General features: G+C 44.3%; 1 protein-coding gene across 1 annotated transcript in view; it reads right to left on the bottom strand.

The window, feature by feature from the left end:
- Positions 1-16915, bottom strand: part of BCLAF3 (BCLAF1 and THRAP3 family member 3) — a 134651-nt gene extending 117736 nt beyond the window's left edge. The window contains exon 1 of the mRNA XM_040338227.1: positions 16778-16915. The gene's annotated coding sequence lies outside the window, so the exon portion shown is untranslated. The remainder of the gene's footprint in view (positions 1-16777) is intronic.
- Between the last annotated feature and the right edge of the window lie 366 nt (positions 16916-17281).

A 17281-nucleotide genomic window follows, 5' to 3' on the forward strand; every position in this document is an offset into this window, starting at 1 on the left:
GGTTGTTATCCCCCCCCTCCCTCCCGCCACTCTTACCAGGCCTCCCGTCCTGCCAGGAGGCCCGATCCGCGATCCGGCACTTCCGGGGCCTAGTGACAGACTGGAACAAAGCCGTAAACGGCCTTGTTACAGCCTCCTGAATGTAAACACGGAAGCGACGTCACAACGCTACTTCCGATTTACTCGGTTGCCAACGACGCCGGATTTAGAAAAATTTACAACATTCAGAATCGCAGTTTTTGGCGATCTGAATACTTTGAAGTGCAAAGGAGGGATTTGGGGTCTTTTAGACCCCCCCGATCCCTCCATAAGGAGTACCTGTCACCACCTATTACTGTCACAAGGGATGTTTACATTCCTTGTGACAGCAATAAAAGTGATCAATATAAAAAAAAAAACACACACAATTTAATAATATAAAAAAATAAAAGAAATAAGAAAAAAAAAAATGTAAAGCGCCCCTGTCCCCGCGAGCTCGCGCAGCAAAGAAAACGCATACGGAAGTCGCAACCGCATATGTAAACAGTGTTCAAATCACACATGTAAGGTATCACCGCGATCGTCAGAGCGAGTGCAATAATTCTAGCACTAAACCTTCTCTGTAACTCCAACCTGGTAACCGTAAAAAAAAAAAATTAAAAGCGTTGCCTATGGAGATTTTTAGGTACCGTAGTTTGTCGCCATTCCATGAGTGCATGCAATTATAAAGCGTGACATGTTTGGTATCTATTTACTCGGTGTAACATTATCTTTCACACTATACAAAAAAATAGGGCTAACTTTACCGTTTTGTTCTTTTAAATTCATAAAAGTGTATTTTTTCCCAAAACGTTGTGTTTAAAACATCGCTGCACAAATATTGTGTGACATAAAATATTGCAACAATCGCCATTTTATTCTCTAGATTCTCTACTAATATATATATATATATATATATATATATATATATATATATATATATATATATATATTATATATATATATAAATAAATAAATAAATAAATAAATAATGTTTGGGGGTCCTAACTAATTTTCTAGCAAAAAATATGGATTTTAACTTGTAAACACCAAGGGCTTGATTTACTTACTTTCAGTGCGTTTGCAATGCAAAGTGGATTTGCCTTTAGTAAATAACTCCCCAAATGTCAGAAATAGCCTTAGTCATGAAAGGGATAAACAGCAGCTGAAAATTGTTTTCTGTTGCCATTATTTCCTACTCAGCATTTGAAGTCAGCAACTCTGAATACTATCAGAGGCGGAATTCCTCCTAGGGAAGCAGCACGGGGTAAATGCCAGAAAGCAACACAATCTCAATACAGCCCCTAAGGATACATACACCTGGGTACTTCTACTCTGCTATATCTCTGTAGTCACTAACAGAACATTCGCTTACATGCACACAGATGTTATAAAAGCATATTACAGTGATGGTCCTTGTAAGGAATGCATCTACAGCTGTGGCCAAAAGTTTTGAAAATTACACAAATATTAATTTTCACAAGCTTCAGTGTTTTTATATTTTTTGTCAGATGTTACTATGGGATACTGAAGTATAATTACAAGCATTTCATAAGTGCCAAAGGCTTTTATTGGCAATTACCGTATATACTCGAGTATAAGCCGGCCCGAATATAAGCCAAGGCCCTAATTTTACCACAAAAAAATGGGAAAACTTATTGACTCGAGAATAAGCCTAGGGTGTCCATCTCCATGCCTCACTGTGCCCATGCCTCACTGTGCCCATGTGCATGCCTCACTGTGTCCATGCCTCCCTGTGCCCATGCCTCACTGTGCCCATGTGCATGCCTCACTGTGTCCATGCCTCACTGTGTCTAGGCCTCACTGTGCCCATGACTAGACTTACGTTTAACATGGGTGTATATAGAAGGGGTGCCCAGCTTTGAAAAATCGGTGTTCCCCGGCCGTAGGTCCCCCAGACAGCAAACTTTGCACACTTGTAGAAAAAAACTGGGGCTACACGTGTGCCAAGTTTCTGCGTACCGTGTCCCCAAAGTTACCAGAAAAATGATCGTTTAACATAGGAGTCTATGGAAGGGTAGCCCGACTTTGAAAAATTGGTGCTCCCCGGCCGTAGGTCCCATGGACAACAAACTTTGCACACTTGTAGAGGAAGAGTGTGGCTATATGTGTGCTAAGTTTAGGGTCCAGAGGACCTACGGTCGGCCAGTACCGGGTCCCCAAAATCTGGGAGATCAGGCACAAAAAGGTGACTCGAATATAAGCCAAGGGGGCATTTTCAGCCCCAAAAAATGTGCTGAAAAACTTGGCTTATACTCGAGTATATACGGCAGAGCTCGACAAATCCCGGTCGCCATGGCGACTAGAAATAGCGTCCTGGCGACTTGGCTTGGAAGGTGGGCAAAAAAAAAATATTTGAACCCGGTGCTGCAGTCCGAGGATTTAATGCCCACCCTTCTCCCCTTTCTTTATTCCTGCAGCGCTTCCAGAACGGATCAGGTGGGATTCTGATTGGTCAGTTATAACATGCAGCATTGCTTTGATTCGTCCCAAAAGCCCCGCAGTAAGTAGAGGGAGAAGAGCGGGGATTTTAAAATTCCCAGACCGCCGCACCAGCTGCATGAGTTTGGGGGTGTGCAGGAGAGACAGCCGACAACGGAAGCCCCATAGTAAGTCTACGGGTGACGTAACTTCCCAGACATTTCCCGGCTGTTGTCGGTTCTCTCCTGTAAGGATGTGTGGGGATATCTGAATGCAGCTACAGGCATCATCCAGATATCATCTTTTAGGGCTGGCGATTCTGTGCATCGTAAGAACGATCATAGCGGCAGTTCCTCCTCTTGATCGTTCTTACAGGCAATGGGAGTTCCGCCGCCCTCTGCTGCTTCTCTGGGCTCTCCTGTGCCATCAAGGACCCGGAGAAAGAATCCGCCGCCGACAGACGACGAGCACATATGATCAACAGTCAACTCTATGATCATCGGAGGCCCAGGCGCGATATTATGATGCCACGTCCGGGCCGCGGTTGTAAACAAAGCCGTGATCGCGGCTGGAAAGCATAGAAACGTTAATTTTTTTATTTTTTTATCTCATGCTTTCCAGCCTGGAGGAGAGATGTGGGGTCTTATAGACCTCATATCTCTTCATAAAGGGGACCTGTCACGCATCATTCCTATTACAAGGGATGTTTACATTCCTTATAATAGGAATAAAAGTGATAAAATTCAAAATTAAAGAGAAAGTGTAAAAATAAAAAAAAGTTAAATAAAAAAATAAAATAAAGTAAAGCGTCCCCGTCGCTGTGTGCACAGAAGCAAACGCACACTTAAGCCCCGCCCACATATGTAAAAGCCGTTCAAACCACACATGTGAGGTATCGCCGGCACTCCTATGTAACTCTAAACAAGTAGCCTGTAAAAAAATTAAATAAAGATTCACCTAAGTTTGGCGCCATTCCACGAGTGTGGGCAATTTCAAAGCGTGACATATTGGGTATCTCTTTATTCAGCATAACATCATCTTTCACATTATACAAAAAAAATTGGGCTAACTTTACTGTTTTCTTATTTTTTAATTAATAAAACTGTTTTCTTTTCCCCTCCAAAAAAAAACATTTAAAAAAATGAGTGCACAAATACAGTGCGACATAAAAAGTTGCCATTTTATTCCCTAGGTCTGCTAAAAAAATAAATAATAATAATGTTTGGGGGTTCTGAGTAATTTTTTTTTGATTTTTACATGTAGGAGCGGAGTCCCATAATAGGCCTGGATGGGAAGTGGTTAAATAATCGAGCTCTCGTCAGCAGGGCCCTCTGAACCCTCTTGTCTTGAATTGGAATGTAACTGTACCGTCTCCCTATATGTAAAGTGCTGCAAAACTGCTAGCGCAATATAAAACCAGTATAATATTAATAATAAGATAATTTGTGCACCATTGCAGTTCTGGGGGGAAAAAATCCCCAATGTGATTGGTTCCAACTATAGCAACCTCTTGCTTGGATTCCTATAGATCCATCTGCACTTCCCTGGGCTCTAAACACTGCATGACTGCTGGATGTGACACAAGTCCGTCATGCATGAAGAACCTTCCATAAAGCCTAGTTTATACAATATGAGGAGATATATATAAACTGCAAAACAAAGGAGACGAGAACAATGACAACCATACAAAGAAAACCATCACATTAATAACAACTAAAGGAACAAAAAACACTTACAACGAGAAAAGCATAAAGGAAAAAGGCAAATCAGGAGGCCATACATAGAATGATCTGATCTAAGGATTTTTCACACAATTGGGGGGAAAAAAAATCTGATTTTTGAGTTTTCAAACAGACACAGGGCCAGATTCAGATACCTGAGCGTATCTGTCCGGCCGGCGTAACGTATCTTAGATATGTTACGCCGCTGTAACTTTGGGCGCAAGTTCTGTATTCAGAAAAAACGTGCGCCCTTATTTACGGCGGCGTAGCGTATGTGTTGCGGCGTAAGGCCGCGTAATTCAAATTGGGATGTTGGGGGCGTGTTTTATCCAAATTTGGCTTGACCCCACGTATTTAAAAAAAAAATTGAACGGCGCATGCGCCGTTCGTAAAAACATCCCAGTGCGCATGCTCGAAAATCCGCCGCAAAACGTCATTGCTTTCGACATGAACGTAAATTACGTCCAGCCGTATTCGCGAACGAGTTAAGCAAACGACGTAAAAAATTCAAAACTCGGCGCGGGAACGACGGCCATACTTAACATAGGATACGCTGCACATACCCCTCATATAGCAGGGGTAATTTTACGCCGGAAAAAGCCGAACGCAAACGACATAAAAAAAAAGCTCCGGGCGGTCGTTCGTTTCTGAATCGACGTAAATAGTAATTTGCATATTCCTCGCGTAAACAAACGGAAGCACCACCTAGCGGCCAGCGTAAATATGCAGCCTAAGATCCGACGGTGTAAGACACTTACACCTGTCGGATCTTAGGCATATCTATGCGTAACTGATTCTATGAATCGGCACCATTAGAATTGCTGGTTGTCTTGTCATACCAACGGGCACCACAAGATGGGGCCAGATCACAGAAAGAAAGCATAGGCCTGCAGAAAGCCGCAAGGCCGCGGCCTCAATTACCGGCCGTCACGGATCGCGCGGCGGGGGCGCACGGAGACACAGGATGCCCCAGGTCGCGAATTCTAGTTGCAATGACGACCCGGGGTTCGTCGAACCCTGGTATAATGTATACCCAGCTTAAAGGGGTAGTAAAGACAAAAATATTTTCCTCCTAAATTAAAGTCTGACAGTAGCTGATAAAGTAAAAAGTAATGTTTTGCATTATAACTAGTTTGATACCTGTTGAAATCGAGCTGTTTTATTCACCTCCGTCACTCCTGAATCATTATTCTCACTGACTTCCTGGTTTGCGGTGCGCATTCATTCTTGCTACATCACGGCCTAATGGGAACTACAATTCCCATTAGGCTTAGCGTCCATGCCTGTGAGGGACAAGAGAGCATCTTCACACAGGGCTGTAGTCATAGGGAGGGGGTGAGCACATTCTGCTTTCCACCATGCAAAACGGCTCAGATGCTGGTGGAAAGCAAGAAGGAGAGACAAGAAATGGCATTTTCAAACCTGAATTACTGTATTTTGGAGGTCGAAAGGAAAAACGAGGTAAGTGATATTTAAATGCTCTAGCTTACAGCAATCAATTGATCTAATTAAAAACGAACCTTTAGTGTTCCTTTAAGAGGCCGATTGGCTACCATGCAGAGCTGCACCAAATTTTGCACTCTCCAGTTTTAGTACATCAACCCCATAGTGCAGCCGTCACTAAATGGCGGCCCGCGGTCCGAGTCCGGCCCGGGTGGCGCTTCTGCCCGGACCGCATTGCCGCCAGTATAATTTTAAATGACAGCGTTGGTTTGCTGGGGCCGCGGGTTTCCCCAGCAACCAGTGACGCTGAGAGCGGAGAAGACAAGCTTGCGCTCACGGGGCGTGACGTCTTGTGCGTGCCCCGCCCCCTGCAGCTTGCGTGTCCACTCCTGGCTCTCTTCGCGAGATTGGGGCGTGACGTCCCATGCGCGCCCCGCCCCCCTGCTACACGCGGTCCCGGGCTCTCCTAGTCCTTATCGCGCAGCTTTCGCCCATCTTGCATGCAAGGTATGTGACAAGTTAATTAGTTGTCACTAATGGGCAAATTTGTAATTGTGTACACTGCTGGGCATATGTCATTAATGGTCACGCTGATGGGCACCTTTTTTTTATGTTAAGGGGCACTTTGATGGACGAATTTTATTTTAAGGGGCACTCTGATGGGCACATTTTATTTTAAGGGGTACGCTGATGAGTATATTTTTAATGTGCACACTGATGAGCATATTTTGTTAAGGGGCACACTGATGGACACATTTTGTTGTGCCCATCAGAGTGCCCCTTAACATAAAATATGCCTATCAGCGTACACATTAAAAATATACCCATCAGCGTACCCCTTAAAATAAAATGTGCCCATCAGAGTGCCCCTTAACATAAAAGGTGCCCATCAGCGTGACCCTTATTTTATGTTAAGGGGCATGCTGATGGGAAAATTTTTTGTTAAGGGGCACTCTGATGGGCATATTTTATTTTAAGAGCAACACTGATGGGCACATTTTGTATTAAGGAGCACTCTGATGGGCAGATTTTATGTTAAGGGACACGTTTTCTTGTGCCCATCAGAGTGCCCCTTCATATAAAATGTGCCCATCATGATGTCCCTTAACATAAAACTTGCCCATTAGAGTGTCCCTTAACATAAAATGTGCCCATCGGCGTGACCCTTATTTTATGTTAAGGGGACACGCTGATGGGCACATTTTATGTTAAGGGAGACTCTCATGGGGACATCTGATGTAAGGAGGCACTCTGATGGGAATGCCTGATGTAAAGGGGTGCTGTGATAGGGACACCTGATGTAAAGGTATGCTGTGATGGAGACCCCTGATGTAAAGGGGCGCTGTGATGGGGACACCTGATGTAAAGGGGTGCTGTGATGGGGACACCTGATGTAAAGGGATGCTGTGATGGGGACACCTGATGTAAAGGGATGCTGTGATGGGGACACCTGATGTAAAGGGGTGCTGTGATGGGGACACCTGATGTAAAGGGATGCTGTGATGGGGACACCTGATGTAAAGGGGTGCTGTGATGGGGACACCTGATGAAAGGGGTGCTGTGATGGGGACACCTGTTGTAAAAGGATGCTGTGATAGGGACACCTGTTGTAAAGGTATGCTGTGATGGGGACACCTGATGTAAAGGGATGCTGTGATGGGGACACCTGATGTAAAGGGGTGCTGTGATGGGGACACCTGATGTAAAGGGATGCTGTGATGGGGACACCTGATGTAAAGGGGTGCTGTGATGGGGACACCTGATGAAAGGGGTGCTGTGATGGGGACACCTGTTGTAAAAGGATGCTGTGATAGGGACACCTGATGTAAAGGTATGCTGTGATGGGGACACCTGATTGAAAGGGGTGCTGTGATGGGGACACCTGATGAAAGGGGTGCTGTGATGGGGACACCTGTTGTAAAAGGATGCTGTGATAGGGACACCTGATGTAAAGGTATGCTGTGATGGGGACACCTGATGAAAGGGGTGCTGTGATGGGGACACCTGATGTAAAGGGGTGCTGTGATGGGGACACCTGTTGTAAAGGGATGCTGTGATAGGGACACCTGGTGAAAGGGGTGCTGTGATGGGGACACCTGTTGTAAAGGGATGCTGTGATAGGGACACCTGGTGAAAGGGGTGCTGTGATGGGGACACCTGATGTAAAGGGATGCTGTGATAGGGACACCTGATGTAAAGGGATGCTGTGATGGGGACACCTGTTGTAAAGGGATGCTGTGATAGGGACACCTGATGTAAAGGGATGCTGTGATGGAGACACCTGATGTAAAGGGATGCTGTGATGGGGACACCTGATGTAAAGGGATGCTGTGATGGGGACACCTGATGAAAGGGGTGCTGTGATGGGGACACCTGATGTAAAGGGGTGCTGTGATGGGGACACCTGATGTAAAGGGGTGCTGTGATGGGGACACCTGATGTAAAGGGGTGCTGTGATGGGGACACCTGATGTAAAGGGGCGCTGTGATAGGGACACCTGATGTAAAGGGATGCTGTGATGGGGACACCTGATGAAAGGGGTGCTGTGATGGGGACACCTGATGTAAAGGGGTGCTGTGATGGGGACACCTGATGTAAAGGGGTGCTGTGATGGGGACACCTGATGTAAAGGGGCGCTGTGATAGGGACACCTGATGTAAAGGGATGCTGTGATGGGGACACCTGATGAAAGGGGTGCTGTGATGGGGACACCTGATGTAAAGGGGTGCTGTGATAGGGACACCTGATGTAAAGGGATGCTGTGATGGGGACACCTGTTGTAAAGGGATGCTGTGATGGGGACACCTGATGAAAGGGGTGCTGTGATGGGGACACCTGATGTAAAGGGGCGCTGTGATAGGGACACCTGATGTAAAGGGATGCTGTGATGGGGACACCTGATGAAAGGGGTGCTGTGATGGGGACACCTGATGTAAAGGGATGCTGTGATGGGGACACCTGATGTAAAGGGATGCTGTGATGGGGACACCTGATGAAAGGGGTGCTGTGATGGGGACACCTGATGTAAAGGGGTGCTGTGATAGGGACACCTGATGTAAAGGGATGCTGTGATGGGGACACCTGTTGTAAAGGGATGCTGTGATAGGGACACCTGATGTAAAGGGATGCTGTGATGGAGACACCTGATGTAAAGGGATGCTGTGATGGGGACACCTGATGTAAAGGGATGCTGTGATGGGGACACCTGATGAAAGGGGTGCTGTGATGGGGACACCTGATGTAAAGGGGTGCTGTGATGGGGACACCTGATGTAAAGGGGTGCTGTGATGGGGACACCTGATGTAAAGGGGTGCTGTGATGGGGACACCTGATGTAAAGGGGCGCTGTGATAGGGACACCTGATGTAAAGGGATGCTGTGATGGGGACACCTGATGAAAGGGGTGCTGTGATGGGGACACCTGATGTAAAGGGGTGCTGTGATGGGGACACCTGATGTAAAGGGGTGCTGTGATGGGGACACCTGATGTAAAGGGGCGCTGTGATAGGGACACCTGATGTAAAGGGATGCTGTGATGGGGACACCTGATGAAAGGGGTGCTGTGATGGGGACACCTGATGTAAAGGGGTGCTGTGATGGGGACACCTGATGTAAAGAAGCACTGTGATGGGGAAAAATGAGGACTTGAGATTCGGACCTCGGCCCAAAGAAAATTTTAGTGACCGGACCTCCTTGAATTTTAATTCAAGACCCCTGCCATAGTGTGTCATCAATCAATTCTGAGCAAAACTGCTTGATTTCATCAGAATTATTTTAGACAGAAAATATGAATAGGAAAATAGTTGATTGATTCTTATTTTTGCAAGTATGGCACATAACAATGGTGTATTTCTGATCAGAGTATTGGTGGCCATACATGGAATTATTTTAATCCTGGTATATTTACTGCCCGATTTGAAATCAGGGTGGATATAAATCAATGTTTTTTTTTTTTTTTTATGAAAAAAAAAAAATCAGATTTTTTGATTTAATCAGATTTTTTGGGATTTACCGTATTTTTTGGGGTATAGCGCGCTCCCGCGTATAGCGCGCACCCCTAAAGTTGGCCTGTGGAAAAAAGGATTTTGTACTTACAGTTTTGGTGTCTTGCGCGGCGGCCTCGTCGGGTCCAGCGTCCGTCTGCGGCTTCGGGTGTCCTCTTCGTCGGGTCCGTCGTCCTTCTGCGGCATCCTCCTCGCTCGTTTCCCGCGCCGAGTTTGAATACTGTGCCGGCATATACCGAGCGCAGTACACTCGGGCAGGCTCAGCTACTGTCGCGCTCACGTCCTGTACGTCCAGGACGTGAGCGCGGGAGGAGCCGAGACTGGCCAACTATACACGAGTGTACTGCGCTCGGTATATGCCGGCACAGTATTCAAACTTGGCGCGGGAAAGCGGGTATCAGCGTATATCGCGCACCCACGATGTTGCCCTGATTTTCAGGGCAAAAAAGTGAGCGGTATACGCCGATAAATACAGTAAATCAATTAATTTGATTTTTATCACATATATTTTAATAAAATGCATTTGGAGTAAAAATCTATCTAGTTTTCTATTTAAGATACATGAATAATTTAGTTTATTTAGCAACTTAGTTTATGTAGCATGAGGCTGAATATTCTGCAATATTTACATTTTTGGTAAACTCATTCAATAAATCCAAGCTCTGCAAGCGGACATAGCATGCACTGCATTGATGCATTCACACAATTTCACAGTAACCATGAGATAAAAACAAAGTTCAGGAATATTCCTTTATCCCATTGTTTTGCAAATCTATGTACACTACAAACTGTATGATTGAATTGGTTCTGATATCGCTGTTTTACTAACCGGACAGCTTATTCTAAATTAGAAACCTTCATTTTGTTTGCAAATATTAAAGATTCTAACTACCAGCAAGAATAAGTCCTTACATTTAAAGAGCACCTGTCATTTCAGATCCATCATGGCAGCGCCTGTTACCGGGCACCCACTCACCTGCTGCTGCCTCATCAGTCACCGGTGAGACAACAGCGGGTCAGAGGAGAGCCACTGCATGACACAGATGACAGTTGCCCTTAAAAAATTATGATTTAAAGCGAGTTGATTTAGATCAAGCCTTTTTACTAGTGATTTAAAGTGGAGTTCCACCCATAAATATAACATTACATCAGTAGTTTTAAAAAAATGTCATTAGTCCTTTAAGATTTTTTTTTTTTTAGATGCCTTCCAAGTGTTGTTGCTAGGCAGAATAGTTAATCTTCCCACTTCCTGCACCTAGGTGCTTAAGCTTCCTAACCTACACCGCACAGACTTCTGGGAATGTAGTGGGTGTAACTTTCCAGGAGTCTGTGCACTCCCCAGTCTCAAAGAATCATGTGACTTGGACAGTACAGGTGCTGAAACCTGATCTGAAACCTATTACACTGCTTGTGCAGCACCAAGCATGTGCGAGATCTGCAAGGCTGAAATCCAGGAAGTCATACAGTCTGGCTTCATGATGCCCACACTTAAGATGGCCCCAGTCAATTTCTATTTTATAAAGTGTCTAAATGCTGTAACAACCTAACAAAACGGACCTTAGTTTACAGACTAACTTTACTAGAATACATTAAGCTTGTGTATTACAGGGGTATTTATATTTAAAAAGGAAAATTGTGGCCGGAACTGCGCTTTAAATAAAACCCACCCTGTTTGAAATACAATTGGAAGATCAAAGAGATCATTGGGTGGACCCTGCATTCACTATATCTGATCTCCCACAGTACACAGAACATAGAAATGCAATTGTTTTAGTAAATATATATGGCAAAATACCTTTTCTCATCAGCAGTATATAGTGACTTCAGTGTATGGTTAAAGCTTATAGGAGTTTTCATACTGCACTGGCTGTCCTATCAGGATGCAGGACCCCTGACCCTCTGTCTGGACAGAGACGACTGGCCCTGTGCTAATCACATGCACTCTCTCAAAGAAAAAAAAACCTCTAGCAATACACACCAAACTGAGCATGTGCAGCCCGACTCCATTTACTCTGTCTTAAAGCGGAGTTCCACCCAAAAGTGGAACTTCCGCTTATCAGAACCCCCCCCCCTCCCTCCGGTGTCACATTTGACACCTTTCAGGGGGAGGGGGTGCAGATACCTGTATAAAACAGCTATTTGCACCACTTCCAGGTATTGACTCACGCCCCTTCGCGTCACCCCCGCTGTCTTCTGGGAAACTCAGTGTTCCCAGGAGAGAACGGAGACCAGTGACGGTGCACCGTGCACTCGCGTATGCACAGTAGGGAACCGAGCAGTGAAGCCGCAAGGCCTCACTTCCTGATTCCCTCACCGAGCATGGCGGCGGCAGCATCTGAGGACCGAGCGATCGCTCGTCCTTGTCTGCCGACTTCGCGGGCGCGCTGGACAGGTAGGTGTTCATTTTTTTTAAAGTCAGCAGCTGCAGTATTTGTAGCTGCTGGCTTAAAAAAAAAAAAATTTCGGGGGGACCTCCGCTTTAAGGCCCATAAACACGATACAAAAATTGGATGGAAAGATTCGCATGACGAGCTGACGATTTTTGGATCGTTAGTATGGTGCTTTCGATTTTTCGTCAGGCAAAAGCTGGATGTACAGATTATAACATTTTTGACGGATGTGAACGCAACGTCCGATTTTTATTTCATTAGTACGGTTTCATTAGACTACGCATGCTCAGAAACTAAAGAATACATGCAAAACTATTCAACACATAATGTTACGTCCGACGTTGGATTCTGTCGTACGAAAATGTTCGTATTGTTGACATGCGGACATGTTTTAAGGGAAATTAAAGAAAGGGAGGATCAGAGAAGACAGGATCAAACAGCCTTTTTAGACAATGCATTCCGCAGCGAGCAAGCATGTTTTAGACCCGATTCACATCTATTAATTTTTAGTACTTTTTTGCAGATTTGCACTACAGTCCATTTAACATGGTTTCCTATGGAACACAATCTATAGTGCAAAATGCACTAAAATTGCATAGGTGTGAATCAGGTCTCACTGCACATACAGAGGGATCTTACTGTTGTGGGTTTAGTAACACTGTAAATGGCCCAGTGGAGCCTATCAACTCAACATGCTGAATTCAATTTGCCGTGGCATAAAGCATGACTGCATTGTGGTTGAGGGAGGTAAAACCACAGCTCAACAATTGTTACCACTTATGTAAAAGAGGCCCAAATCTATATAGAATACGATTGTATATAGAATCGTCCTGTGCATGGCCACCATAGTTATTAGGATCATACCCAGGAGACAGAATTCTGACTGCAGAAATGCCAAGCAGACAATGGGCAGGGTGCAGGGGTGAGGATGATGATATGATATGGTGAGGATGATGATCTGATATTATCTGGTGAAGAGGATGATCTGATAGGATATGATAAGGATGATGATCTGATATGATATGATGAGGATGATGATCTCATATGATATGGTGAGGGTGATGATCTGATAGGATATGATAAGGATGATGATCTGATCTGATATGGTGAGGATGATGATCTGATAGGATATGGTGAGGATGATGATCTGATAGGATATGGTGAGGATGATGATCTGATAGGATATGGTGAGGATGATGATCTGATAGGATATGGTGAGGATGATGATCTGATAGGATATGGTGAGGATGATGATCTGATAGGATATGGTGAGGATGATGATCTGATAGGATATGGTGAGGATGATGATCTGATATGATATGATGATCTGATATGATATGGTGAGGGTGATGATCTGATATGATATGGTGAGGGTGATGATCTGATATGATATGGTGAGGGTGATGATCTGATATGATATGGTGAGGATGATGATCTGATAGGATATGATATGGTGAGGGTGATGATGATGATCTGATATGATGAGGAGGATGATCTGATCTGATATGGTGAGGGTGATGATCTGATCTGATATGGTGAGGGTGATGATCTGATCTGATATGGTGAGGGTGATGATCTGATCTGATATGGTGAGGGTGATGATCTGATCTGATATGGTGAGGGTGATGATCTGATCTGATATGGTGAGGGTGATGATCTGATATGATATGGTGAGGGTGATGATATGATATGGTGAGGATAATGATCTGATATGATGAGGGTGATATGGTGAGGGTGATGATCTGATCTGATATGATATGGTGAGGGTGATGATCTGATATGATATGGTGAGGGTGATGATCTGATATGATATGATATGGTGATGATGATGATCTGATATGGTGAGGATGATGATCTGATATGGTGAGGATGATGATCTGATATGATGAGGGTGATATGGTGAGGGTGATGATCTGATATGATATGATATGGTGAGGGTGATGATCTGATATGATATGGTGAGGGTGATGATCTGATATGATATGATATGGTGATGATGATGATCTGATATGATGAGGGTGATATGGTGAGGGTGATGATCTGATCTGATCTGATATGATATGGTGAGGGTGATGATCTGATATGATATGGTGAGGGTGATGATCTGATCTGATATGATATGGTGATGATGATGATCTGATATGGTGAGGATGATGATCTGATATGGTGAGGATGATGATCTGATATGATGAGGGTGATATGGTGAGGGTGATGATCTGATATGATATGGTGAGGGTGATGATCTGATATGATATGATGAGGATGATATGATCTGATATGGTGAGGAGGATGATCTTATATAATATGATGAGGGTGATGATCGGGTGAGGATGATGATCTGATAAGATATGATGAGGATGATGATATGATCTGATATGGTCAGGATGATGATCTGATATGATATGGTGAGGGTGATGATCTGATATGATATGGTGAGGATGATATGATCTGATATGGTGAGGAGGATGATCGTATATAATATGATGAGGGTGATGATCTGGTGAGAATGATGATCTGATATGATATGGTGAGGGTGATGATCTGATATGATATGATGAGGATGATATGATCTGATATGGTGAGGAGGATGATCTTATATAATATGATGAGGGTGATGATCGGGTGAGGATGATGATCTGATAAGATATGATGAGGATGATGATATGATCTGATATGGTCAGGATGATGATCTGATATGATATGGTGAGGGTGATGATCTGATATGATATGGTGAGGGTGATGATCTGATATGATATGGTGAGGATGATATGATCTGATATGGTGAGGAGGATGATCTTATATAATATGATGAGGGTGATGATCTGGTGAGAATGATGATCTGATATGATATGGTGAGGGTGATGATCTGATATGATATGATGAGGATGATATGATCTGATATGGTGAGGAGGATGATCTTATATAATATGATGAGGGTGATGATCGGGTGAGGATGATGATCTGATAAGATATGATGAGGATGATGATATGATCTGATATGGTCAGGATGATGATCTGATATGATATGGTGAGGGTGATGATCTGATATGATATGGTGAGGGTGATGATCTGATATGATATGGTGAGGATGATATGATCTGATATGGTGAGGAGGATGATCTTATATAATATGATGAGGGTGATGATCTGGTGAGAATGATGATCTGATATGATATGGTGAGGGTGATGATCTGATATGATATGATATGGTGAGGGTGATGATCTGATATGATATGGTGAGGGTGATGATCTGATATGATATGATATGGTGATGATGATGATCTGATATGGTGAGGATGATGATCTGATATGATGAGGGTGATATGGTGAGGGTGATGATCTGATCTGATCTGATCTGATATGGTGAGGGTGATGATCTGATATGATATGGTGAGGGTGATGATCTGATCTGATATGATATGGTGATGATGATGATCTGATATGGTGAGGATGATGATCTGATATGGTGAGGATGATGATCTGATATGATGAGGGTGATATGGTGAGGGTGATGATCTGATATGATATGGTGAGGGTGATGATCTGATATGATATGATGAGGATGATATGATCTGATATGGTGAGGAGGATGATCTTATATAATATGATGAGGGTGATGATCGGGTGAGGATGATGATCTGATAAGATATGATGAGGATGATGATATGATCTGATATGGTCAGGATGATGATCTGATATGATATGGTGAGGGTGATGATCTGATATGATATGGTGAGGGTGATGATCTGATATGATATGGTGAGGATGATATGATCTGATATGGTGAGGAGGATGATCTTATATAATATGATGAGGGTGATGATCTGGTGAGAATGATGATCTGATATGATATGGTGAGGGTGATGATCTGATATGATATGATGAGGATGATATGATCTGATATGGTGAGGAGGATGATCTTATATAATATGATGAGGGTGATGATCGGGTGAGGATGATGATCTGATAAGATATGATGAGGATGATGATATGATCTGATATGGTCAGGATGATGATCTGATATGATATGGTGAGGGTGATGATCTGATATGATATGGTGAGGGTGATGATCTGATATGATATGGTGAGGATGATATGATCTGATATGGTGAGGAGGATGATCTTATATAATATGATGAGGGTGATGATCTGGTGAGAATGATGATCTGATATGATATGGTGAGGGTGATGATCTGATATGATATGGTGAGGGTGATGATCTGATATGATATGGTGAGGGTGATGATCTGATATGGTGAGGAGGATGATCTTATATAATATGATGAGGGTGATGATCTGATATGATGAGGATGATGATCTGGTGAGGATGATGATCTGATCCGATGAGGGTGATTGATGTCCCTCTACATGACACCACTGATCAGAAGATAGATAAAAGTTTGCAGTCACTGGGGGGTGGGGGGCAACCTGTATTGGAATGTGCATGCCGCTGCTACATACCGTAGAGAGGTCAGGAGGAAGGGGAACAAAAGGAAACTAGAGAAATGAAAGGAGAGAAAGCTTGCAGAGTGGAGGAGGGGATAACACAGGCCGATCCGACATACCGACACTAATGAGATTAGAGGAGGAGGGGGCCCGGCTACAAGGTGATCTTCCCTCCCCAGCACCCATGGGAGATCAGCGAGCACCGGGCTATGTGCTGCAGCAGGGATCAGCCTGTCAGTGCCCCGTATACAGCATCGCCGGGGTGATATGAAGATAAAGTACATGGAGACACCCCACTACAGGAGATCACTTACCTGTGCTGGGGGGCTAATGCGATCCGTGGACTGTGATCCAGTGTGAGGAGTCCGATGATCCGTTGCGATCACAACTGTACTACAGCCTTGTGTGTGTGAGAGTGTGTGTGTGTCCTCCCCCGGAAGTGAAAGCTGAGCTCAGCCCCGCACTACACACTGCAGAGACACACCGAGTACACTGCGGGCTGCACTGTACGGTGTGGTGCACACTGCGGTCATCCCCCCCCCAGTGTCCTGTCACTTTCCATGTGCAATGGCTGTGCTCAGTATGAGTGAAGCCTTTGCAGACCCAGGGTCTGACTAAAGGGACTGTCCATCCCATTGACACCATTTATCCCATAACAATGTACCCAAATAATAAAGTGCGAACACAATATTCCCCACATACATTCCTGAAAATGGCTATTTGTTATTGCTGGGCGCTGTAATGGGCACAGGCTGAGAACCGTAGACAAGTGAAGAAACATCACCAGCACACCAAGGATTCCTTCAAATGGGTCCAAA

This window comes from Rana temporaria, chromosome 2, assembly GCF_905171775.1.
Source record: "Rana temporaria chromosome 2, aRanTem1.1, whole genome shotgun sequence".
In the NCBI taxonomy this organism is placed as follows: domain Eukaryota; kingdom Metazoa; phylum Chordata; class Amphibia; order Anura; family Ranidae; genus Rana; species Rana temporaria.